At 39.4% G+C, this 27,703-nt stretch overlaps 1 long non-coding RNA gene across 1 annotated transcript in view; it reads right to left on the minus strand.

Annotated features, from left to right (window-relative positions):
- Positions 1–26,767, minus strand: part of LOC130598785 (uncharacterized) — a 194,175-nt gene extending 167,408 nt beyond the window's left edge. The window contains exon 1 of the long non-coding RNA XR_008972074.1: positions 26,639–26,767. This is a non-coding gene — a long non-coding RNA (uncharacterized LOC130598785). The remainder of the gene's footprint in view (positions 1–26,638) is intronic.
- Between the last annotated feature and the right edge of the window lie 936 nt (positions 26,768–27,703).

Below are 27,703 nucleotides of genomic sequence, written 5' to 3' on the forward strand. Positions count from 1 at the left end.
GACATGTAAGCACCCAGAAAATTATTTTACTGCTTAACTGGATTGCAAGAATTACATAGGTTTTTAATATTTATCTGCAAAGGTTTAAGTCCATGGGTACATGTGCACAAGTCCATGGGTCCTGATGAGATCCATCCATCTGTCCTGAAGGAGCTGGCAAATGAAGTTGCGAAGCCACTGGCCATCATATTTGAGAAATCATGGCAGTCAGGTGAAGTTCCCGATGACTGAAAAAAGGGAAATATAACCCCCATTTTAAAGAAGGGGAAAATGGATGACCCGGGGAATTACAGACCAGTCAGTCTCACCTCTGTGCCTGGCAAAATCTTGGAGCAGATTCTCCTGGAAGGCATGCTAAGGCATATGAAAATCAACAAGGTGCTTGGTGACAGCCAGCATGGCTTCACTAAGGGGAAATCCTGCCTGACCAGTTTGGCGACCTTCTATGATGGGGCTACAGAACTCATGGACAGGGGTAGAGCAGTTGATGTCATCTACCTGGACTTGTGCAAAGCGTTCAACACTGTCCCACATGACATCCTTGTCCCTAAATTGAAGAGACATCAATTTGATGGATGGACCACTCAGTGGATAAAGAACTGGCTGGATGGCAGCACACAAAGAGTTGTGGTCAATGGCTCAATGTCCAGCTGGAGACCAGTAACGAGTGGTGTCCCTCAGGGATCGGTGTTGGGACCAGTCTTGTTTAACATCTTTGTCCCTGACATGGAGTGGGATTGAGTGAGCCCTCAGCAAGTTTGCCGATGACACCAAGCTGTGTGGTTCAGTTGATAGGCTGGAGGGAAGGAATGTCATCCAGAGGGACTTTGACACGCTTGTGAGGTGGGCTGATGCCAACCTCATGAGGTTTAACCATGACAAGGGCAAGGTCCTACAGCTGGGTCAGAGCAATCCCAGGCACAGCTACAGGTTGGGCAGAGAAGAGATTCAGAGCAGCCCTGTGGAGAAGGACTTGGTGGTGTTGGTAGAGGAGAAAATGAACATGAGCCAGCAGTGTGCGCTCGTAGCCCAGAAAGCCAACCGTATCCTGGGCTGCGTCAGAAGGAGCGTGACCAGCAGGTTGAAGGAGGTGATCCTGCCCCTCTACTCTGCTCTTGTGAGACTTCACCTGAAGCATTGTGTGCAGTTCTGGTGTCCTCAGCATAAAAAGGACATGGAACTGTTGGAACAAGTCCAGAGAAGAGCCACAAGGATGATCAGGGGACTGGAGCACCTCCTGTATGAAGACAGGCTGAGGAAGTTGGGGCTGTTCATCCTGGAGAAGAGAAGGCTGCGTGGAGACCTCATAGGGGCCTTCTAGTATCTGAAGGGGGCCCTATAGGGATGCTGGGGAGGGACTATTCATTAGAGACTGTAGTGGTAGGACAAGGGGTAACGGGTTCAAACTTAAACAGGGGAAGTTTAGGTTGGATTTAAGAAGTAAATTCTTTCCTGTAAGGGTGGTGAGGCACTGGAATGGGTTGCCCAGGGAAGTTGTGAATGCTCCATCCCTGGCAGTGTTCAAGACCAGGTTGGACAAGGCCTTGGGTGGCATGGTTTAGTGTGAGGTGTCCCTGCCCATGGCAGGGGGTTGTCACTGGATGATCTTAAGGTCCTTTCCAACCCTAACTATTCTATGATTCTAAGATGTGAGATTCAAGACACTTTATCAATGCATATGCAGCTTTGATCACGATTCATACTGGTTTGTGGGTAAATCTCTCACTGTAATGAGCTGTCACACTTCTTAATGTGTGCTCTTTAGGAAAACAAATTTCTGTGAGATAAATATCTCTCTAAACCTACCATTACTGATGTGAATTACTGTATACAGCAGAATAAATACATTAAGAACAAAAATCTGTCATTCATACACCTCGGTCTCTTTTTTCACTGCCCTTTTTAGAATGGCACGGAACCCAGATTGAATAGCCCTGTATCTCTGTTCCCTTGTGTGATCTTGTTTGTTATTTCCACATACATTTTACTTGAGAATGCTTATAATTATAGTGTTAGAATAATCTATCTTCCCCTGAAAATGCAGTGCATTGTGAAGCAGTGTGGAAATGTATAACAAGATCTGACTGCCATTGAAAGTAAAAATAACTGTTGATATTGTTGGTTGTAGCCACAACCCTTTTCCTCTGAACATCTTTGATTATCCATATCTGAAGAGCAGTCAAGATACAGAAGACCAAAATCTGGTCTTGGTAACACTGATTTTAATACAGCGTAACTGTACTGCATTTAAGTGTTCTTAACAAAAGAGCTGAACTTTAATTTGGTTTCCACATACAAAATAAAATGTTTTTCAGTAGCAACCTGTTAGGAATCCCAAAGCCTCACCCTTTTTTTTTTCCCCACTCCTTTGATTCATTCCTTCAAAATATGTTTATTTATGCATTCACAGCTCATTTTGCATTTCTCATTGGGATATCATTCAAGCGTAAGTCAAGCTCTGACACGTACAGTCAGATGGTTTAATAGAAAAGATTACTTAAATACCAAAAGAACTGATTAAAGCAAAGCCCTGGTGGATTTCCCAGTAAATATTTTTAGAACATTACTCATAGCTTATAACGTGTTGTTAAGAACCATAGACACTGATGGGCTGTGGGATAGATGAAGTTCAGCAACTCAGGCAAAAACTGGACAAAAGAATTCCTGAACCCAGATGTCTGTTCACATAGATCAGAGCTTTCGTTCTCTTCCTTTTTCATTGGCAGGACCTGGAAGATAACTTTTTTCTGTTCCTTCCTGAATATGGGAATTCCTGCTTCTCCAGGTGGTGGACCAGATCCCAAGCCCATACACTAGCATAAGCAGAGAATTGCTGACTTACCCTACCAGTTCTATCTCTCAGGAAGAGCAAAATTCATATTTCAGCTGTATGCCACAAAGTGACTGGAAAGAAAAAGGGCAGTTAAAGAGCAAAGTTGTACAGGACATGTAGGTACTTCTGTTGGTTCCAACATTGCTCCCATCTAAAAACACCATCAGCAGCCAGCCCAGAAGCAAACTATTTAGTAAGTGCTACCCACACTGAGTTCAGTGCTGGCATATGGCATATGAACTTTTCAGATCACAGGATTTATCAAGCCTTTTGCTGGGAGACTAGTCAAAACAGACCTTGTTCTTTATGATTTGAGGTTTCTCTTCAATTCTTTTCTCATCTTTTATGTATAAAAATTGCTACGGACATAGATTTCAAACCTATACAAACCAAGTCACTAGAAAAATGGTGTGAAGGAAAAGAGCATAGGAAAGTCCTTTCTAAACAGGATCAGAAGTTTGTATATTTGTGTATTCTGTTTTACTGTGTCAAATAGCAAGTAACTGCAAAAGAGCCTAAGAATAAGACACAAATATGACAATGTTTTCACAGTATATTTCTCTAGTGATTTCAAATAATCTATAGCTTGGAGAGTTTTTGCACTGCTGCTATATTTTATTTATTAGGTCTGAAGATATTTCTTTTCTTACGAATCTAATTGCCTTTTCAACAAAGCTACTGGCACAAGTTTCTGTGGCATTGAGTTCCACAGCTACACTATATATTTTTATTACAGCACATCTGGTTTGATTTAACTTGGCTACTGAATAAGAACATCCAGATTCAGTTATTTCACATACATTTTTCTATACATGTTATGGTTTCATGGTACTCTATCATGCATATACTTCTATATGCATGATACATGTTATGATTTCATGGTACTCTATCATGCATATACTTCATGGGCTTGTTCAGTCCAGAAAACTGGTCAGTTTAGTTCCTTTTGACTCTTCACTACTTAAACTTGGAAGCTATTCAGTATTTGGGATTGACTCATCCCCCTTTAGCTTTATCTGAATTTACAAGGAGCATCTGTCTGACAAATGAGTTCAGTAAAGCACAAGCAATCAGGGAATTTGACTATAATAGAAAACAGAACATTCTGAAACTGGGATATGAATAAATATAGATAATGTATAAAATTACACAAACACGTACACACGCCAGAATAATTTTCTAGTAGATTAAATGGGACTTTTAAATGCATTGCATCATTCCTAAATTCTGCAAGACCAACTGGACCTTCTGATCTGCAGTACAAATAGCTTTGTCTCAAAACAGCTCATATTGGTTAAAATGAGACCTTAGCTTGAGAAACAAATAATTTCACTATGATGATTCTCATTTAAATAAGGGACACTGAAGGATGGAATTCAAATGATTTTATGACCAACTTTGAATCTGAGTTTAGACTAGTTCTTAGAGGAAAGTCATGACTTTAACTTCCCATGCATATTGCAGGTTTATGGGATGAAATTCAAGAGCAACTGGAATATGTTACTGAAAAATAATGTATGTTTGCCACATACTGTGGTGCTCCTAAACCGATCATTCAAGCATGGACTCTCACAATTCTGAGCCATGTGGATAGGCACTTATGAGATATGTGGATTGACTTGAGGTCCACTGGAAGAAATTACCATGTCTGATGTAGTCATGTAGAATGTGCCAGCTGGTTGAACTCAGTATGAACTTGGATCTCTTTACTAAATCTTTGCTTTGGGAAAAATCAGAGACATAAAACTTGAAAAGGATTTATAAATCATAACTTTTAAATATGACAGCAGGATTTATAAAGCTGATTATTATGGCAGGATTTCAGAGCACATTTATAGCCTAAATCAGATATATCTCAAGGGTAAAATACAGTGAGGTAGCTGTAATCTTTCTATTTAGAGATTTTTAACATGATTTGTAGGTCTGCCATTGGATTATTCTATCTTATTTGAGAAGCCAAAGAATGGCAGATGAGTCTGTGAGTTTTTAAATACACTTTTGAAGAAGTCAGCTGGTTTAGAAATTATTTTAACTAAATATGTTCTTTTAAATAAAAGTTGCAAATTAAAACACATTCCTGCACATTGATTCAGAAGATTTATAAATCAAAACAGAGGTAATCTTTAAGAAAAAACATGTTCCGAAAACACTTATTGTTTCAATGTTCCCATGTTTAAAACTATCTGGCTTATTTCTCTGATCATCTCTTAGTTTGAGACAGAAATGAAATGCATGTGTGTTCACTCCAGTTACAGTCCAAACCATGAATCTCACTTTCATTATAAATGTAATTATGCATTAGGACACTAATTTCAATTAATGTTAACTGAGTTCCCAGAATACTGGAGCAGAGAGAGGAAATATTCCCTGACCTCTCATGAAAACACTTCATGCTACTATTTCTATATGGGCTTGTAGATTTTGCATATAACACATTTTTACCCTATTTCCATATCAATTCTATCTTATAAAGGGAATGGACCCTATTCTGTTACAGGGTTTAAAGTGAAATATCACTAGTTTAAAGTGAAATGTCAGCAGAGCTATGAGAAGATGAGTGGCCGAAGAGGAGTTTATAAAATCATAGAGTTTCAGCTTTTGGGTTTTAAGCCCACAGAATATGATAGAAACATATCATAGAATCATAGTTAGGATTGAAAAGGACCTTAAGATCATCCAGTTTCAACCCCCTGCCATGGGCAAGAATGCCTCACACTAAACCATATCACCCAAGGCTCTGTCCAATCCAGCTTTGAAAACTGCCAGAGACGAAACATTCACCCCTTTTTTGGGCACCCTGTGCTAGTGCCTCACCACCCTCACAGTAAAGAACTTCTTCCTTATATCCAACCTGAACTCCCCCTATTTCAGTTTTAACCTGTTACCCCTTGTCCTGTCACTACAGTCCCTGATGAAGAGTCCCTCTCCAGCATCCTTATAAGCCCAATGTACTAATTATAATGAATCTGCTGTGACACTGCAGCCAAGTCACTTTCTCTGTACCATTGTTCATCTTCTCAATTTGTACTTCTTTCATCTATTTGGATGAAAAGATATATCTCCCCTTATAGGACAGACATTGTCTTTCATACATTTGTGTATGAACATTTATGCGCTGACATAAAACAAAAATAAACAATTGTATTAAACATTCTGCATTCAACTGAACTTTGAAACGGGTCAAAATCTTTGGCTGATGAATTAGTCTGCAGCAGATAAACTCGCTTTCTGCAATAGCAGATAATTCTTATCTTGAACAAGTTGTAATATCAGCCAATATTATCATTATCACACTTCAAAAATAGGAGATAGCTGAAAGAAAGTAATTTAAAAACAAATAAAGTGAACTCAAAAAGTGTGGCAGCAGCCTGCAAGAGTAATTATGGAGCTCTACAGTCAATATTGCCTCTGTATATCTCGGCTGGTTGATTGACTGGTAAAAATATTTTTAGCTACTTCTGTCATTTTAAATTTATAAGTATTTTTCTTTTCTTTCCACATATACTTTGTATTGCTTCATTTGTGTTCCAAACATTCTTTTTCCTACTGAGATCCTCATCTGGCAAAATAAGTAATTGTAGACCAAGCATTAAGAAGAACATTATTGTTTCTTTTTGTTATGAGGTACAAAACCACTTCTGTGAAGCTGGGTGTGTGCAGAACTAGGTGGGAAATAGCTTCAAACAATCACCCATGTAGCTCAGCCAGTGTGGTGGTGTCAGGGCAAAACCCAAAACTTTCAGGGCTGCCAGTAGACATACAAAAACGATCCTGATTTCAGTGACACAGTCTCCTGCTGTAGAGGTGTCAGACATGGGTTTAAATCCATGATTAAAAGAAGAAAAAAAGAAGGAGAAAAAAAGAAAAAAAACAAAGGGAAAATAAATAAAAGCAGCCTCTGAATGTGGGTTGCCTTTTGTCATGGTTTAAAACCAGGCAGAGGGCTCATTCACTCACTTCCCCCCTTCTTTCCCTCCCCCTACTCCTGAAGGGACAGAGAGGAGAATCGAAAAGAATGCAACTCCCACGGGTTGAGATAGGAAGAGTTTAGTAACTAAGGTATAACAGAGATCACTACTGCTACCACCAGTAATAACCATGATAAAGGAAATAACAAGGGAAGAGAATACAACACCTCACCACCAGCCGACTGATAACTCACCCCCCCAGCCTGACCAAGCTCTGACTGATACCTCCTCCAACCCTGCCGTCTACCAGCCCTTCCAGCTAAGTCCCAGTTACATCCTGGGCATGATGTGCTGTGGTATGGAATACCTCTTTGGTCAGTTTGGGTCAGGTGTCCTGTCTCTGCTTCCTCCCAGCTTCCTGTCCTGCCTGGCAGAGCATGAGGCTCACAGAGTCCTTGGCCAAACCAAAACATCGCTATCAGCTCTGTTCCCAGGCCGAAAGTCAAAACACAGCACTGCACCAGCTACCAAGAAGAAGAAAAATGACTGCTACTGCTGAACCCAGGACACCTTTCCTAGTCATAGAATTATAGAGTGATTTGGGTTGGAAAGGACCTTAAGATCATCCAATTCCATCCCCCTGCTATGAGCAGGGATGCTTCACAGTAGACCATGGCACCCAAGGCTCTGTCCAACCTGGCCTTGAACACTGCCAGGGATGAAGCATTTACCACTTTTTTAGGCAACCTGTGCCAGGGCCTCACCACCCTCACAGTAAAGAACTTCTTCCTTATACCTTACCTTGTTATTCAAAAATCTGGTATGGGATGGGGCTTGGAGTGTAATTTCTCTACCTTGGTAAAACCTAAAAATTACTAAGGACACAAAAAAAGACCAGTATGAAAGAGTTGTTTGTTTGAGGTTTTTCCCCCCCCTTCTTTTCATCTCAACTAAAGGTGTTATTTGAATGTGACTTAATCATCAAATTGTCAGCAATAACACAAAATGTCTTGAAAAGATTCATCCACAAATTCAGATTCAGAACTTCAGATTGTATCAAAACTAGATGTTACTGCATCCAGTTCTGAAGAAGGGCTTCTCATAAGCCCTGCAAGAGGGCAAACTACAAAAAGCTGAAGTGCTCCATTAGTTCATGCATCAAGATACAGAGAAGTCCCAGCTAAGAGAAAGTACCATTAGCTTAATCTAACAATGTGCGGGGTGGATACAATTCAGTGACAATACCCATAAAGAAAGTATAAATGTCCTTAAGTAAAAGATGGTCTGCACTGGCTTGGGAAGCACTGCTGGGGTGTTTAAGACTTTAGCTCATTGACTTGAAGACCAGTGTCTCTCAGCATGGCCCAGGTTTATCAGCTGCAGAGCTGAATCGATTAGGAATTCCCAGTACATGCATACGCCATGCAGTAGAGTACAGGAATGAGCTGTGATGTTGATTTGCTCTAATGGAGGAAGTGCTCCTGCAGTGGGAACTCTCCAGTGGTTACCACCAAACTACTGTAAATTATAATTTTGGCAAGAACACTGACTTATACCTCAAAAGACAGGGTACCAAAGGAGATTTGCTCACTTCTGGACTTGTGTTTTATTTGTTTGCTCTTCTCCTTTAAGTAATGTTAAATGCAGCGAAGGCAAATCAATGAAAGGAAATTTACTCTTTGCAAAGAGTTGCTCTTTCATTACTGGCACTATTAAGTGTAATAAGATAATCAGAAAATTTTCTTGAATGTTTGGAAAATATTTTATATCACTTTTGAGAAAGTCTGATTTGGAAGATTACATTAAAAAAAAATTTGTTAAATACTAATGAAATGCAGAATATACATCGGGTACTGCAAGCTATATACCAGGACCCAAATGAACTTGCGTGACATCGCTGTACTGGATTCAAAGCATGATGCTACTGGTGTTAAACATAATTCAAGGACAACTTCAACCTGCTCAGTGAGTTAGGTGATTATGTTTTCTATTTAGCATTACTATTAAATAGTTAGATGAGAAATAAACTGCAACCTAAACTTTTACAAAACATTGAAAAGACAAAATCTCTCTCTGGATACATATGTTTTAGATAGACTAAAAATAACTCTGAGGAAGAGCAGTTTTCATTATGCCAAAACCCTTCTTAGGCCACTATAGAAACAGGAATCATAATGGTGAAAAAAAAGGTATCTCTAAAAAGATAACTCAACTATCATCAATAAAGCTGTTAAACACAAAGGTTGTTCTTTTATTGGTAGAATGCCTGCACTAGTTGTTTGCCGTTTCTTTTTTTCACAGTAGAACAAGGTTTATACCTCTTAACCCATTATAATAATAATAATTATCATTAAACATTTTCACTACAGGAAGCACCAGGTGGTCAATAAAGATCAGGTTCTATTGTTTGCAGTACAGAGAAGTAACAAGACAAGACTTGTTTTCCAGAGACCTCATCATATGAGTGGATTAAACTAAATCTATACTAATACGTTAAAAAGCACAAAGAAAGATTCCCATGCACTGGAATTCAACTGCTTATGTTGTGAAATTGTCAGAGGGGTCTTTAGTATGTTTCTGGACAGATGCAGGTAGCATTCTTCAAAATGTTCCTGAAGTATAGATCAGGAGTATGAGCCAGAGGCTATTCACTTGACATGCTCGAACGGTAGACCCATGAAAACCTCATGGAGTTCAACAAGGCCACGTGCAAGGTCCTGCACATGGCTCAGGGCAATCCTAAGCACAACACAGGCTGGGAGGAGAATGGATTACAAGAAGGACTTGGATTACTGGTTGACAAAGAGCTCAACATGTCCCAGCAGTGTGTGCTTGAACCCAGAACAGACACCCCCCTCTCCCATGTGTTGGGCTGCACCCCTATAGCATGAGCAACAGGTTAAGGGAGGGTATTCTCCCCCTCCGCTGCACTCTGGGAGACCCCCCCTGCAACCCTGATCCAGCTCTGGGGTAGGAGCACAAGAGAGATGTGGAACTGTTGGAACAAGGCCAGAGGAGGCCATGGAGATGCTGCGAGGGCTGGAGCAGCTCTGCTCTGGAGCCAGGCTGAGAGAGCTGGGCTGGGTCAGCCTGGAGAAGAGAAGGCTCCTGAAGGGGAGACCTTAGAGCAGCTCCGGTGCCTAAAGGGGCTGCAGGAAAGCTGGAGAGGGGCTTTGGACAAGGGCCTGTAGGGACAGGCCAAGGGGAATGGCTTTAACCTGCCAGAGGGAAGATTCAGGTTAGATATTAGGAAGAAATACTTTACTATGCCAGTGTTGAGACCCTGGCACAGGATGCCCAGAGAAGTTGTGGCTGCCCCATCCCTGGAAGTGTTCAAAGAAGCCTTGAACAGCCTGGTCCAGTGGAAGGTGTCCCTGCCCATGACCAAGAGTTGGAACTGGATGAGCTTTAAGGTCCCTTCCAACCCAAACAAGTCTGAGATTATGTGACTCCATATTTTAACTTAGAAATATATTTTTAAAAGGTACATCTGCAATGGCCATGCAGTAACATAGTTAAGCACAGATTCTACTTTAATGATATTTCCATTGAAATAGTCCTGTTGAACTCAGTAAATCTCCTCAGTCTCTAAAATAGAAGAGATTTCAGAAGTTCTTTCTAAATAAAGGACAAAGAGGACCAGTCTTAACTTTTTTCTAAATACCTGATGGTGAAGTAGGTTATGACATTTGTTACACTTGGTGGTTATTCTTACTTTCTCACTTAGCTTAGCATGGCATGACTACTTTGGGATTGCCTGCATTAGAGAGCAAAATTCTTCCCTTTGTATCTTATTGTCTAAGGCAATAATAGTGGATTTACCACTTGAAAAACGGGTAATTTCTATGAATGAGACACGGACAACTGTACAAGTTCTGCAGTTGAAAACATAAAATCCACTTGCATGATTAACATAAAATAACGCATATTTTTTAGCATGGGAGACACAAGAAAAGATTTAACTTATTAAACTGAAATGAGATCAAGTTCCATTTCCTGCCATTTCCTAGTTCTAACAGTTAATGGAAGGAAAACTAATTTAATTAAACTTCAAGACAGGCTAATCCAATAACATCATGAAATGGATTTACCTTGACTACGTGTCAGGAATCTTCTCCCAACCTGCTCCTCTGAAATGAACCTCATCTTAACATTCCTACAAATTCTTTTACTAGAGTCACGCAGGATTCGGACTGGAGGGTCCTGCTGATTCACCAGTTTTTATGGAGATGCATCTCTGATTTTAGGGCCATGTGGCTATGGGGACTCTTCTAATGACAAAGAATGACTCTTGCAGGAATACATCACAAAGATGGTTGAAATGATACAATCATTCCAGCCCAGAAAATTATAGCAGCTCAGTGACCTTTACAGGCTCTGAAGTATGATTTCTAGGCAGATCTACACAACTATCCACATCCTCCTTTTGTTCCTCTAGACTGCATTGCATCACTCTGTGACATCTGTAACTTGTTATACAAATAGTTTTCTTGTATCTGGAAAGAGTTTCTGTACATGTAGAAGATTTTATAAATGGAGAACTTAGTCCATATATGAATGATGAATAACAGGAATAGACAGGTTGCAGTTACTTCATTCTCACAGAGTAAAACTGGCTGTATGTCTTACCTTTGCTACATACTTTATGGTAACTTTCCACAACATCTTTTTTTCTGTCTTTAAGGAATACAAAATTATGATATTACTACAAAATACCTATTACTTAGTATGATGGAAACACCATTGTCTTAAACATAGAGCAGTATCGATACTTACAAAGTATATACTACTTATAAGCATAGAGCAGGACTGCTACTTATAAAATACATAAAGTAAAAGCATTCCTGGTACCCCAAACCACAAAATTCAGGTGTATAACACATGACAATAGGATAACATAGTGGCTACTCGCTGTGCACAATGGCTGTGTTTACTACTAGAAGACCAAGAACTTTCTTGTATAATATAGGAGTCAGTAGGTGCAAAGACATCTAATACCTCCATTATATACGTATATTATAGTAATATATTACTATACATATAATACATGAATATATTAATTGGAAACACAAAACAACAAACAAAAATCCACGTTTAAAACATGATTATTTCTTAGTAACTAAAGGCAAGCAAGAAACAAAACCATATAGGTACTCACACCACTAGTTCATGTATTTCCTAAATGAGACAGATTAAAATAATGAAAAATGCTGTTTTTTGCCCAGTAATCTTGACAAACATAGGTGAAAGCTATGGCCCTGCATAGAGTACATGGATTCCACCAGCCCTAGGAAGGTTAAAATCAGCAGCGCCATCCCTATTTTGTTTGTGTAACTTATCTCAATCTACTAATGCTTGCAAAGCATTTGTGAAATCCAATCATTGCAAACACAACATGAAAATAACCTAGTTGGTTCTTCTATTGGTGTTAAAAAAACTGTGCCCTTTCTCTGACCCACTGTGAATACCATCATATTCAAATGAGAACAAATACTTAGGAGGCAGCTTTGGAGGCACTGATGTAAGGATAGTGGATAAACGCTAGCAAATAGGTATTTAGGCTTGTGTCAGCTGTTTTGTCACACAATGAGCAGAAGGAGAAAAAAAATCATACAGAACCACTGAGAATGTGGGATCAGAGGAACAGCAGGCCCCTAGTGATGTTTTACAATGATAGATAAATGCTGATATTATCAATAGGAATTAAAAAGGTAAAAGAGAAAAGAAAAAGACAGAAAAGAAAGAGTGAAATAGGTTTGCAAAAGGTATTGAGTACTTATTCCAATTACTATGCTACTCAGAAAAAAGAGGGGTTTATCTTAAAATGAAAAAGAAAGCTTAGAAGGAAGGCCAGTTTGGATGGGGCTTTGAGCAACCTGGTGTAGTGGAAGGTGTCCCTGCCCATGGCAAGGGGCTGGAACTGGAATAGCTTTAAGGTTCCTCCCAACCCAAACCATTCTACGACTTTAAAATTGAAGAAGAGCAGCAGACAAGAATCACTTGTGTTCTGGAAGGAGAATTTATTAAACTCATTTAGAATAAAATAAATAAAAAGTAAAATAAAATATAAAGAGTAAAATAAAATATAAAAAGTAAAATAAAATATAAAAAGTAAAGTAAAATAAAATATAAAAGCAAAGTAAAAAAAACTAAACAAAACATACAAGTCTGGTAGGTACATTATAGTTGAATCTATATTAAAAATTAGTCTAGTATCACATGGCATCATGATTAGAATTTTTAGAAAGTTTTATGCAAGGTGAATGGATTAAGTCCTATGGTAGAGGGATTAAATCTTCCTTTACTAACAGAGTGCAATATGCAATTGTTAATTTTGTGCAAGAGGAACTTTTTACACAAGGTCACCCAATAACAGCACTCTTGTTCCAATGCTGTTTAATATTCCTGCTCTTGGTTTAGATAAGAATATAAAGATATTTCCAATTAAGTGAATGGATAACACAAAAAAAAAACACTGGGACTGTATAAACATGAAGGAAGCTTCGTTGCCGCTATGAGACACTCTGAGCTTCCAAGCCCAGTGATCACAACCCAAGGAAACGTTATGATAAAGATTTGTGTAAATAAATACATTGGGAAACAAAGCAAAGCATCTTCTAGTTGGGAGATTATGGCTTGGACTGAAAATACTGTGCAGGAAAAAAGGGTTGGATCATGACTGGCGAGAACTTAAAGTGCAAGTAGCTGATCCACCTAAAGGACTGGCAGATGAACACCTCATTGTGTGTGAACCAGACTCCACTGCAAGAACCAAGCTTTAATCCACATATTTATCCTAAATTAAGTTAAATTACATGGCCACAATTGAGTGTAGAAATGAAACCTAGAGATTATATGTCACCTACAGGTTAACCACCTAGTATTCTGATTCCCACAGCAGTTAATGGAGGTAGTAAATCTGCCTCCAGATTTGTGTAATGAGGACTTCTGTATAATCCTGAGCTTCCGTGTTTAAAACCAATGAACCTTGTATAAGTCCCCTCTTTGTGCAGAAGAAAATGCAACATGAACTTGTTTGTATTTCTTCATTTGTAGATGAGGTTCTAGGAACCATTTCTGTGATGACTGTCAGCTTATTTACAACTGCACACCAGATGGGGTTCCTCCCAGTGTATCCTGACACACGAAAGGATGCATTTGCAGTTTGTGATGTAAAAAGTAGATTCCCTTAAGAGCTGATAAAAATCCTTATGACAGGGAATAGACGGAATTGCCAAACCGAGATGAAGTGTTTTTCTCTCCACTTGTAAGGAGTACACATAAACTACATACATAGAAACTTAGTGTTGAAATATGCATTCTGTATAGTTCTGATTGCAACCTCTTCTGAAATGTTTAAAAGTTACAGTCTTTCAATACATTATCTTTCATATTGTGAATATGCTCCTTTGCAAAAAGTCCTTCTCAAAAAAAGAGAGAGGTGGAGTAGAGGGGTGTTTTTCTTCTAAATCACTTATCTCTGACTTTCATTAAAAAGAATTCTAGATGTCAAATAACCGTGTAACATCCTCTGTTGAAGAAAAGCCTTCTTTCTATCTAAAGACTTTAATGATGACTTTAAGGATTCATTTCATAGAAATAAAGCACCTTGTTTCCCTGAAATCTTTTCTTGAACTAGCATCCTCTTTTTCAAGAATGCTTTCTACTGCTGCACTATAATAGCTTTAGAGTATCATAGATGATTGACTTTTTTTTATCTGTGAATTCAAATCATACAGTGTAAAGTTCTTGTTACCTATTTACTGAATTTATCTTTCATTATACTGAAATGTTTTTAGTTTGTATGTCCTGATACTCACGCATTCTTAAGCATGACAGCAACCATAAGGTTGAAATACTGAAGGACATCAAAGAAGCGAATGTGAAATGCTCATATCTTCAAGCACTTAAAGCATAGGACAGGTAATAAAGCAGAGGACAAATAAAACAAGTAATAGGAAAGCAGCTAGATGCATCTCTGAAGGAGACTGAAAATAACACTGAAGCTTACAAACACAGGGAAATGGGGGCACTGAATGCAACTAAACTGATCTTACTGAAACTATGTTTTCCACTGGAACAGATTGATTTGCAGAAAGCAGAATATTATATTTGCAATTCTTTTTTTCAGTCACACAGCAGTTTCCAGGAAAGGTTTGTTGGAACTTCCTTCAGGAAGTGGGACGCTGACATTTCAAATCCTGAGTTACAGCATTACTGTAGATGAATTCTTGAACCACATGCTTGCTGATATCCTTTTTAACATGTGATTTAGGTACCTGCCTTCTGCAAAGCATGAGCTTTTGGTTTACTGTTTAACTGTTTTGCTTTGCCTTCCCAAGAACATTTCCTTATGTTGTTAAGATAACAACAATAACAAGATAACTACATGCCTTTAGTACAGCCCTACCTGGTACCACCTACACGGGGCAGATGTCATTGGAAATGTCACCATTCAGCCAAGAATGTCTCAAGTCTCAAAACTCATTTACAAGTGCAAGCACCCAATAATCTTTTTTTTTTAGGTTAAATTTTGTTTAGTGTTGCTAAGAGACGCTATTAAAAATTATTACACCTAAACCACCTCAGTCTGCTCAGTTCTGCTCTGCAGGCAGGAAATTATTTGCATGAGATTCTTACAGACCTTTAGGATACTGAATACACACAGACAAAGGACCTAAAAATAGATGTCTTCACTACTGAAACATGAGCCTCACATGACAGCTGTAAAGGAAGGCTAAGCTGTTGGGGGAATCTAACACATTTGAAATTTTCACTCACAGTACCACGTAAAATTCCAGCTATTTAAAAACAAAAAAAAACAAACAACTATGAACATGGTCCACATGGGCATTTTTGGAGTTAAGTGAGTTATGACTGAAGCTCATTTATGATCACTGTGAAAGTCTTCTATAAGATCCTGCACCGCTAAAAATACCTTCATGCCGACATTGGTGTCACGAAGTTGGAAAAGAATGGAAATTATGGATATTATCACAGGCCAATAGTTAAGCTGGTTCTTGGCTGTGGAGTAATTCTAAAGTCTAAAGCACACTAAATGTCATATTAACTTACTGGAAGATATCACAAAAATACTACGTTGTTTCTCCATTTCTGGTCAGAACATAGATACACATTCCCGATGTTCAGAATTTCCTATGTACCTGAGGCCTTCTTCAAGAAGGTAAGACACGTGAGTGTTAGGAAGGACAGTCAAGTAGTGCAATTTGTTTCATATTCCTATAATTTCAAAGCTCAATAACTAGTTGCAAAAGCACTTGTAATACTTTGACTAACCCTGAACATGGCTAATGTGAGATTATGGAGGATGTCAAAGTGTTATCAGTGTTCAAGTGTTAAAAGCACCTTGGTCCAGAGAAAATTTATTCCAACCGTAAAAAAAAAAAAACACTCTAGTCTTATCAGGTAAACTACTTTGGGGGCTTCATTGCAGGCATTTCCTTATTGTCGGGAAAACACCAATACTTGTCTCCTCACTGAAACACCTCGACTGCTTCTCGACGCATTTGTAAAGCTTTCCGTGGTTAAATACTATTTTCCATAGGCATCTTCCACAAAGAGAACTGCTCTAAGAAACCCACGACTTGATGGAGATAATAAAATATAGTGAAATAAATGATTACATCCATAAAACTGGTCATGACCTCATTAGTGGTTGTAGGACAGAAACTGGAAGACAGTTGTCAGCTCAGAAAATCACCAGCTATAGAAGGGTGCAAGAAGACCTTATTGTGGCCTTTCAGTACTTAAAAGTGGCTTACAAGAAAGATGGGGAGATACTTCTTACCAGGGCCTGTTGCGATAGGACAAGGGGTGATGGTTTTTAAAAGAGGGACATTCAGTCTAGATGTGGAAGGAATTTTTTTATCCTGAGGGTAGTAAAAAATTGCCACAGGTTGCCCAGAGAGGTTGTGGATGCATCATCCTTGGAGATGTTCAAGGCCAGGCTGGATGTGGTTCTCAGCAACCTGGTATAGCTAAAGATATCCCTGCTCATTGCAGGGGAGTTGGACTACATGAAATTTGAAGGTCCCTTCTTACCCAAACTATTCTATGATTCTATGAAAGTTATATGTCAGACCTCAAGGTGTTCCCAAATATCAAACATTTTCCATGCAGCCTTAGCTGGGAGTCCTCCTTCTCCAAGAGACAAAGATGACCCTTTTGTACACTTATTTTATGACAGCTTAAAGGAAAATTAGGAATTTGTGGTAGCAGAACTTTAGCTCCCATAAGGAGCAATGGTTTAAAATGTAATGGTTTAAAAGGGAAATATTGTCCCCCTAACCAAAATATTTCAGTTTTGAATCTTCATTTTCTACAGTCTTTGTTTACCACAAAAGCTCCAAGAAATTGAGAACTCAGTTTTCCTTTAAAAAATAGCAGGAAAACTTTCAGCCAGTTAATTTTATCTTGTGCAGCTATTCATAATGTTTAAGGCAAACAATGGCTACTGTAAATGGAGAAATTATTACAAAACTCATTCTGGATTTGAATGCTAAATTAAGACATAATATGTAGAAATAATAGAATAGTACACTACAGGTGAGTAGAAGTATGGGTCCATTCCTACAAAATATGTTGCCAAGGGAAGTTGTGAATGTTCCATCCCTGACAGTGTTCAAGGCCAGGTTGGACAGAGCCTTGGGTGATATGGTTTAGTGGGAAGTGTCCCTGCCTATGGCAGGGGGGCTGGAACTAGATGATCTTAAGTTCCTTTCCAACCCTACCTATTCTATGATTCTATAATAAGCCCAGCAACGCAGGACCTGCCAGTCATGTAAACGAAGACATGACAAAAAGCAGAGGCATCACACCATAAGTGATGTCTCTTCAGGTCCTTCTATTCTGCTCTTCATCGGAAAGATCTGAATACATTGCAGGGTTAGCCACTGTTTGCTCCTTTCACTATAAATGTTCATGTAGAGGGCTTGCAAGAGAACCACAAGCATTAGTGAAATAAAACATTAGTCATCTGTCCTCTCCCTGGTAGAATCTGACTGATTTATCCCTTGAAATCTAGTATGGATTAGTTCAAATAGAACTGACAGCATCAGCCATCTGTGAACAGTCCAACAATGTCTAACTCCTCTGACCTTTTCTTGCAGTAGCAACTACCTTGGCAATTCTAGTCAAACCTCATCAGAGCCTTTACCCAGCTCCCACACATGCTCTAAATCAATCAGATCCAGTAAAGGCAACATTAGCCTGTGTGTTTCCTTCTCTGGTGCTCTAGCTTCTTCTTTGGGCACTTCATCCATCATTAACACATTTATTGCAGAGGAGACTGGGTAGCTCTGAAGGTTATTAATGGATGACTGAACTTTTTAGGTCAGATATGACAGATTTTCAGAACAGATTAGTGGCAGTTCAGCTACAGACCGCAGAAAAAGAGTTGTTCTCTAGATCAAGAATATTTGCAGTGTAGGGTCCTCCCAGGGGTCTTAAAGTAGGTGAGCCAAGGATGGCAGGAATAAATTGTGGTTTCTTGTAGAAGGACTAATAAGTTTGGTAATAACAGACAGGTCTTACAGAGCAGGTCTTCACGGTTAATTTTCCATTAGTCATGATGGAAAATGCAAGTGACTGTTGTTTATATCTTCCTGAGAGACTTTTCATCAGGGACGGCAGTGACAAGACAAGGGGTGATGGGTTTAAACTGAAACAGGGGAAGTTCAAGTCAGATGTAAGGAAGAAGTTCTTTACTGGAACAGGTTGCCCAAAGAAGTGATAAATGCTCTATCCCTGGCAGTGTTCAAGGCCAGGCTAGACAAAGCCTTGAGCAACATGGTTTAATGTGAAGCGCCCCTGCTTGTGGTGGGGGGTTGGAACTGGATGGTCTTAACATCCTTTCCAACCCAAACCATTCTGTGTTTCTATGATTTTATATTCTCTTTTCATACAACCTTCTCCAGCATAGTGCATGGTTTGATTACAGATTCTGGGAGATATAATTAGAAAACAAAAACAACAAATATATTAAGGTCACTTATCTAAAAAAGATGTCACTAATTGCTGACTGTTTGTGCCCAAATGATACTATTAAATTTAAAGAGGAGCCTCTCATTCATTTGCTCCACTAATGTAATGTTTTATTTATCAAACAATGGACTTGATCAACATGCTTGTAGAGCAGGAGTGGAGCTCACTCCTAGAGAAAATGACAGAAAGTCTCTATTAATCTCATTTATAAAATATTTGTTTGAAACAAATTGTTTGAATATAAGTTAACATTTTTGTTAAAAGCTGTGGTAGATCTTGGTACTGGATACAATTGATTTTTATGTTTAACTTTGAGAGATAATTATCAGTAAAATATTTTATAAATATAAAAATTCAGCTAATATTTGATGCATGCGTAAACTCACTTTCTCACACATGAAAGTCATTCTGTATATAATCATAGAATAGTTAGGGTTGGAAAGGACCTTAAGATCATCTAGTTCCAGCTCTTGTGCCATGCGCAGGGACACCTCACACTAGACCATGTTGCCCAAGACGCCGTCCAACCTGGACTTGAACACTGCCAGGGATGATGTATATGTGTAAATCTACATTTTCATGCACAGAAGAATGCAGATTTACATATGTATCCTATGCGATTCTGTATCTGTGTGCTTATATGTGTGTTAGCAATTGGGAAAACATTCCTCTGAAATACTTGCTTGTCTGGACAAGAAGTATCCAAACATACGCATGAGCTGGTGAATCCAGAGGGGACTCAAGTGTTTCAACTTCCTCGGGGCAGACACAGATGTACTTCGGTTTACAAATTTACCCTTCCATTCTCCATTTATTTGATATTAGGGAAATTCTCATAGGATAACAAGGAACACAGGCATATAAAGGAAAATCATCAAAAATGTTATATAATTAGGTGGATTTTGTGTGACTGGGTAAGAAACTGTTAATAGTTTCAATGATGTTTCTCTGGTGCTCATCACCATAGTATCTCAGTCTAACAAACATTAACGAAATTTCTATGTTCTTAATGCCCTTATGGGATAGTAACCGTACAGAACAAAAAGAAATAAGTAAATAAAGCCCCTTCATTCTTTAGATCATCTTTTGAAAAGGTCTTTACTCATTTAGTTAAGGATATAAATCACAAGCATCCACCTGTTTCCTACAAAGGACTGACTCTTATAATGACACATGGTCATTATCCACTGAAGGCCTTTGATTTATTCATCTGTCTTAGCCCTCTAAAATACAGAGGTGCTACTATTCCTATTTTATGAAGTTTTTAAGTGGTTGGTTCAAGGTGACTCAGGAAAACAGTACGCCACCTTACCAAAAATGGTTTAACAGGTCCCTTAAAAGAGGGAGTATGGAGCACTTTTGAGGAGATGGTGCATGAAATCATAACTGAAGCATTACTTCTGATAATGGTACTGACCTTTTGTAAGCACTGTGATAAAACTGAACAGGAACTGGAAAATATCTGCAAGAATCACAACTCACCTTGAGAATACTTCTTCTAGATGTCCATTATCTATATTCTAATGTATAACCCTATTCAGCACAAGCTGCCCCCAAAGAGGATACAGGAAAGAGCAAGACAAGTATGGAAATGTGCTGATTTAGTATTATGACTATGCAGCCTTCATATGAATTATTCCTATGGTCCCTTAAAGATGCTCATTTTGCTATGTTATTCTTGCTTGGAGACAACCTGCTGAAAAAATTGCTTTGAACATTATATAGCAAATAAAAGTCCAGACAGGCAGACTGTGCACAGTGATATAGTTCTGGACCTATGATATTCATAGAATCACAGAATGGCTTGGGTTGGAAGGGACCTTAAAAGGTCATTTTTTTCATGACAAACATGAAAAGTCTCATAATGTAAGATTTGGTTTGTTTTCTTTTAATCTATTGGGGTTCGGGTTGCTTAGGTTTTGTTTTCTTTTACCCCCCCATAAATACATCTTATTCCTGTTAGTTCTCATCCAATCCTTATAAAGCAGGAGAAATCTTGTCCTAGGCTTTATAAACTCAAAAGCATAGAAAAAGCAAGGAGACAAAAGTAATTTTGTAGTTTCACAAGGCACACTCTTTATAGCCCTTCATTCTTGCTGCTATAAAAGGTCTGTTGGAAGCTTTTTTTAGCAGTGTCACTATAAAACATTATCAAATGGCTTAATGCAGCAAAAATTTTAAGTCGCTCCAAGCAGAATTGCTTATGCATCCTGTTCAATCAACACCCCAGTTATTTATCTCAAAGTCTACTGTACTCTAATACAATGAAGTGAAATGTTTCTTCGGATGATTTTGGGAATGACGAAAGGTAACTTTCCCTTTTCCCTCAGAGAACAGTGTGTCTGTTCAGACACTACTTCCCCCAAAATAACTAAAATGCACTCAATTAGAAGAGAAACCACAGCTTAATATTCTCTCTCTCCTCTCTAAAGTTTTCACTGTGGAGGGGCGAAGAGGTTTTCTCTGCTTTGGACAAGGTAGAGAATACATACAATAGGAAAGATGCAGACACATCTACCACAAAATACACAGAAGAATTGGCATCGGTTTCTAAGATAAAAGTCTATTATTTCAATATATGGCTTTGTGCAAGGGATTATGGAACTTTTTTCAACATATAGCAGCCTTCCAGTATCTGAAGGGGGCCTATAGGGATGCTGGAGAGGGGAGGGACTCCTCATTAGAGACTGTAGTGAAAGGACGAGTGGTAAAGGGTTAAAACTTAAACAGGAGAAGTTTAGGTTGGATACAAGAAGGAAATTCTTTCCTGTTAGGGTGGTGACGCACTGGAATGGGTTGCCCAGGGAAGCTGTGAATGCTCCATCCCTGGCAGTGCCCAAGGCCAGGTTGGACGAGGCCTTGGGTGATATGGTTTAGTGTAAGGTGTCCCTGCCCACAGCAGGGAGGTTGGAACTGGATGATCTTAAGGTCCTTTCCAACCCTAACGATTCTATGATTCTATATACCATGTGAGAAGGATATGGACTTTTGGAAACACCCCGTTACTCCCCAAGTTCATATGAAGCCTATTCAAATATAGTTTCTGATTTAATGAATATTTGATTTGACCAATACAGTTATTCTTGTAATTCACTGGAAGCGCTGAAGAACTTCATCTGAGGACAACTTCATTTGTCAAATTTGCAGGTATCCTAATGAGTAATGAAATCCATATTGTCTTTACATCCTAGGTGACAAAGAGCTTACAAAGACTTGACAAAGCAGACTTCTAAACTTCCTCAGCAGCTTGCCTTTAGCGCTTTGGTAGTCAAACACTGCACAGATTTACAAAGTACTGCATTTCCAATAGGACTACGAAAACGTAGATTGAGCTGAATATTTCAGGGGGCAACTTTAAGTAAAAGATGAGTTCAAAGTAGCTTTGAGGTGTTGCACATTCCTGTTCTTGGCTCTCCCACCAGTTTTCCACGTGTAACCCAAGAAAGTCACAAAACAGCAAGACCTGAATCTACAGCACTCACCACATTTTTGTTTTCGAGCAAAAAGAAGCCTTGTATTAACAGGGCTCCTCTGTATGCCAACCATTCAGAGTTGGTATGGCTGCTATATATGCTTGTGATTACTGGATTTGAGCTAGGCAAGAGAAAGAATAAATCTAACTTAGTCAGATGCATGAAACACCCAGTGTCCAGCGACAGCATAAGGAGCAATGGCCATAAACTAAACCACAGGAAGTTTCACCCCAACACGAAGAACTTCTTTATGTTGAAAGGGGCACAGCCCTGGAGCAGGCTGTGCAGGGTAGCTGTGAAACCTCCATCTCTGGAGACTTTCAAAACCCATCATGGACATGTCCCTGTGTGACCTGCTCTAGGTGGAGCAGGAGCAGCTTGGCAGGAGGTTGGACTGGATGACCTCCAGAGGTCCCTTTCAACCCTAATGATTCTGCTGTTCTCTGAAATACACTTGTTAAGTGCATGGTTAGATTTATTTTTCCTTTATTCATTTGGGAAGGAAACATTCTAAGAACTACTAAATCATTAAATAGTAGAAATATAAAACCAAACTGACAGCATCTCTTTAAATGAACCTGGTTTGAAATTTAGGATTTTATGCCAGAATGCAGTATTTCCTCTGTACATCAAATTGAGTTACACTTTCAGTGTCACATTTTACCTGCACATCTTGAGCTGACTCCTTTTCAGAGTTCTCCAAGTTGCACATGAGACTGGAAGTCCTGGTTTTGGCAGGGACAGAGCTGATAGAGATGATCTGTTCTGGACTTAGCATGAGAATAATATTGATAACACATTGATGTTTTAGTTGTTGCTAAGTAGTGTTTATCCAAGGGCTTTGCAGCTTCTCATGCCTTGCCAGAAAGAAAGCTGGAGGGCACAAGACGTTGGGAGGAGACACAGCCAGGACAGCTGACCCTAACTCACCCAAGTGGTATTTTATACCATAGCACATCATGCTCAGTATATAAACCACGGGAAAGCTGGCTGGGGGCCATTGCTTTGGAACTGTCTGGGTTTTGGTCAGTAGGTGGTGAGCAATTGCACTGTGCATCACTTGGCTTGCGTATACTAATTCTTATTATCATTGTTTTCTTCCTATTCATTAAGCTGTCTTTATCTCAACCCACAAGTTGTCTCTTTCTTTTATTCTTAGAATCATAGAATCGTAGAATGGTTAGGGTTAGAAAGGAACTTAAGATCATCCAGCTCCAACCCCCCTGCCATGGGCAGGGACACCTCACACTAAACCATGTCATCCAAGGCTCTGTTCAACCTGGCCTTGAACACTGCCAGGAATGGAGCATTCACAACCTCCCTGGGCAACCCATTCCAGTGCCTCACCACCCTCACAGTAAAGAACTTCTTCCTTATATCCAATCTAAACTTCCCCTGTTTAAGTTTGAACCCATTACCCATTGTCCAAATACCCCAAAGATTAAAAACACTTTGGTGATGCTTGGTCTGTAATTGCAACAACCTGGATTTTATTTCCCAAGGTCTGTGGCTCAACAGTGCTGATAAAGACAGAGGCAAAGAAAGCATTGAGAACCTCTGCATTTTTGGTGTTATTGGTAACTAATTCCCCTCTCCTGCTTAACAGCAGGCTAATATTTTCCTTCTATTTCTGCTTGTTGTTTACATACCTAACGAACCCTTTCTTGTAGTTTTGCATGTCTCTGGCCAATTTGAGCTGAACTTTTGCTTTTCTAACTGCATCTCTGCACATCCTAGCAATGCCCTCGTAGTTCTCAACATGTATTCATCTGCTTTTTCATCTCTAGTATGCTTCTTTTTTGGTTTGAGCAGACTCTTCCCAGTTCTGTTTGGAGGGGCTCTGTAGAGCTTAGTTACCAGCTGGAATTTAACCATGACACTAAGCTATATATTTCATTAATGGGAGCTGAGAACTTCTGTTGTTCTGAAAGGGAAAATATTGTTAAGAGCTTGGACATCAGAACATGACTTATAGCTGCTGTGTGCAAAATTTGCATTGCATTTTTATCCTTGAAATGATTCTCTCTGTGCTCTCAAAGAGCTACAAATTCATATCTGACAGCCTAATATCAGCCGTGATAGCCTTCATTTGGCCACACTCCTTTGGACAGGGTAATTAATGTAAGCATATGAGAAACCATAATTGACATTCTGATCAATAAATGTCTGCTTGGCAAACTTGCAAACGACATTGAAGTGGGTTCCCGGGAGCTATTCAAATATCAGCAGAGGGGCACAACACGTGAATGCTTTCAGCCTCTCTGCTACGGTACAGTTGGCCATTAGGAATCAAATATTTTTATCATCATCTTCTCACAGCAACTGCTGCAATGGTTTCTACCTGAATAAAACAGCTCACACAAGTTTTATCATTAAATTAATATGCAGACATACATTAGTATAATGAAATGGGATTTGGTTGCTGTTTAACTCTGGGTTACAACAGCCAAATTATAAAGCAAAATCATTAAAAGAAGGAAGCACTCTGCTATTCTGGCTGATGATGTAATCTTTTCTCCCCTGGGACAGTGAATTCCCAGCATACTACAGCCAATATATCCCACAGAACACCTATTTCAATCTTGATTCTGCCCATGAGAACTTAAAGGCACAAATATCCATTCTTAAGATCTAAAGGAGATGCATGATTCTCTCTAATGCATATTTTTCATCAAAGGGTATTAATTTAGTTTTAAAACTGGCCACCTGTTGTTTGTAATGTAACAAAAAGGATTTTGGGAAAGGTAGGTTTAAAAGATGAAATAGCAGCGTACATCCAAACTTGACTAAAACACTGGTATAACAGCATTAAACAATCCAACCCTCTGATCTTTCCGGGTACACTGAAAGGTAACCAAGAGACTTCAAATTCTGATCATTGTTAATCATGCCCATATCCAGAACAACTCCAGTGGTTTTAACGAAATTATACTGAAAAAAAAAACAAATATGGTGTATTATACAACTTTGGATTGTGACTCTAGGAAAGCACCTAAGTACGGTATTAGGCCTCCTTTGTAAGCATGTTGGCTTTGGCTAAGATAGTTAATTTTCTTCACAGTAGCTATGTTTTGGATTTGTGCTGAAAACAGTGTCGACAGAGATCTTCTTTACATCCCTGAGCAGCGCTTGCACAGAGTCAAGGCCTTTTATGCTCCTCACACCACCCCACCAGTGAATGGGCTAGGGGTGCACAAAGATTGATTTGTGAGGGGACAGAACTGGAAGAGCTGATCCCAGCTGACCCAAGGGATATCCTACACCATAGGATGTCAGCTCAGCATGGGGGAAGAAGGAGGACATTGGAGTGATGGAATTTGTCTTCCTAAGTCACCGTTGTATAGGATGAAGCCCCACTTCCCTGGGATGCCTGACCACCTGCCTACTGATGGGCACAGATGAAAGAATGGCTTCTTTTGCTTTGCTTGCACACACAGCTTTGCTTTGCTTGTCTTCCCTGTCTTTATGTCAACCCAAGTCTTAAACTGTCTTTATCTCACCCTGAAAGTTTTCTCACTTTTACCCTTCCAATTCTGACCTCCATCCAAGTGGGGGGCAATAAACCCTTATCTGCCAGCTGTGGTTAAATCACAGCAGTAACTACCTAAATGTTTGTTAAATCAGGGCCCTGACTGATTTACTCAAGATCACACTGTGAATAAATACTCAGCAGGGAACCCAGACACGACAATAACTTAATTGCACTTGAAACAAATGAATAATGCTATATATATTCTTCTCTGCTGTGAACCTGCACCTTAAATCAAACTGCTGCATTTGATAGGAACAGAGACTTCTTTTCTACAGCACATAGTGACACAGAGAGCAGCTGCATAATATACTGGATAAAAAAATTGTTCTCTTAGTATGTAATTCCAATGCTTTACAACATACAGGGTTACTTTTTTTTTCCTTATATACGTGTGTGTGTCTTCCAGGAACAAGGACATAAAGGAAAACTCAGGAAATACACCAGGTCAAATCCCAGGCTGCTCTTTAGCAGCAGGAAAAGCTGAGGGCATAAGCAGGATAAAAGCTATGCACAGCAGAGAGGTGTTCATGACTTGCACAGTCTCAGCAGACCTCTGTGCTGAGATTCCTTTGCTTTCCATACAATCTCAACCTGGTATCAAACATACAAATGGTCAAGGAAGCAGTTGTTTTGGGGATGCTGAAATCACACAGGATAAAACAACAATCAGACAGATGGAAAATACATAGAGCAGAATTTGACTAAAGGCATAAGCTTGTCCTGAAGCAGTCTGGGAAGTGTGGGGAAAAAGGAATATAGAGCCACAGATGAAGAGAGGTTTGGGGATCCCTCTGGGTGATGCTCAGGCTCTAAGGGTTAAAGAGTTGGTTGCAGAAAGGCAAATGAAGTAACCACACATAACAGAGAAAAGGAATGCAGTGTTACTTACTAGGCATTTATCAATGTCTCAGAAGGTCTGCTGGCCTTCCTGGGACTAGGAAATCAAGAGTCACCTTCCTCTTAGATTATTAGTGCAAAATGGCTGGTGTCTCAGCCTTTACAGGGTCACTAAATCCCAAAACCCGAGTCTGCTGCCGGAGCTCTTAAATTCCAATAAATCGAGAAAATTGACATTCCTAAAAATAGGGTTTTACCTATCCTGAAATAATTACAGCCCAGGAGAATTAGAAGCATTAAGCATACATGAAGCCTCGTGATGCCCCTGGGGTATGATTCATCTTGCAATAACCCCACCTCTTGCCTGTCTTATCCCAGCTACTCACCAACTATCTCCCAGTTTCTCTGCCTCCCTATTCTTTACCCCTCTTCCTCTCCCTGTAGGGGCTTACCTATAAAACCAAAAGCTGATAAAGAGAAATAGGAACAATAGTTTACAACAAAAAAACAATTGTTCCATTTCTGGTGGAAAAGTTTCTGGGACTTATAGAGAAAGAACACCCCCAAATGCTTCTCTGTCTCCTTGTTATCAATCTCACAGCTCTGAAATGATTTAGGCATGGTTGGGAGTAAATACAGAAAATAGTAACAAATGAAGGATTGAAAAATGGTAATGTAAGAGATGGGGAAAACTAATTGGAGTTTCATTCTAAAGAGGAATGAATGCTGACTTGAATGGGAAACAGTGGCAATAAATACTTTTTAACAAATCTTGTCTGCAGAGGGGCCGAGTTTCTTCAGAAATTGAAGATTTCCATGGAAGGAGATATATTTTTATTTCTCTTATCTGAAGGAAGCCTATAGCTTTTATGAGCCAGCAGTGTGTGTTCACAGCCCAGAAAGCCAACGGTATCCTGGGCTGCATCAAAAGGAGCGTGACCAGCAGGTCGAAGGAGATGATCCTGCCCCTCTAACTCTGCTCTTGTGAGACCTCACTTGGAGTACTGTGTGCAGTTCTGGTGTCCTCAACATAAAAAGGACATGGAACTGTTGGAACAAGTCCAGAGGAGGCCACGAGGATGATCAGGGGACTGGAGCACCTCCCGTATGAAGACAG

This window comes from Pezoporus wallicus, unplaced genomic scaffold (genome assembly GCF_028554395.1).
Source record: "Pezoporus wallicus isolate ANWC-B61680 ecotype Strahan unplaced genomic scaffold, APGP_CSIRO_Pwel_v1 contig_7461, whole genome shotgun sequence".
Taxonomy (NCBI): domain Eukaryota; kingdom Metazoa; phylum Chordata; class Aves; order Psittaciformes; family Psittacidae; genus Pezoporus; species Pezoporus wallicus.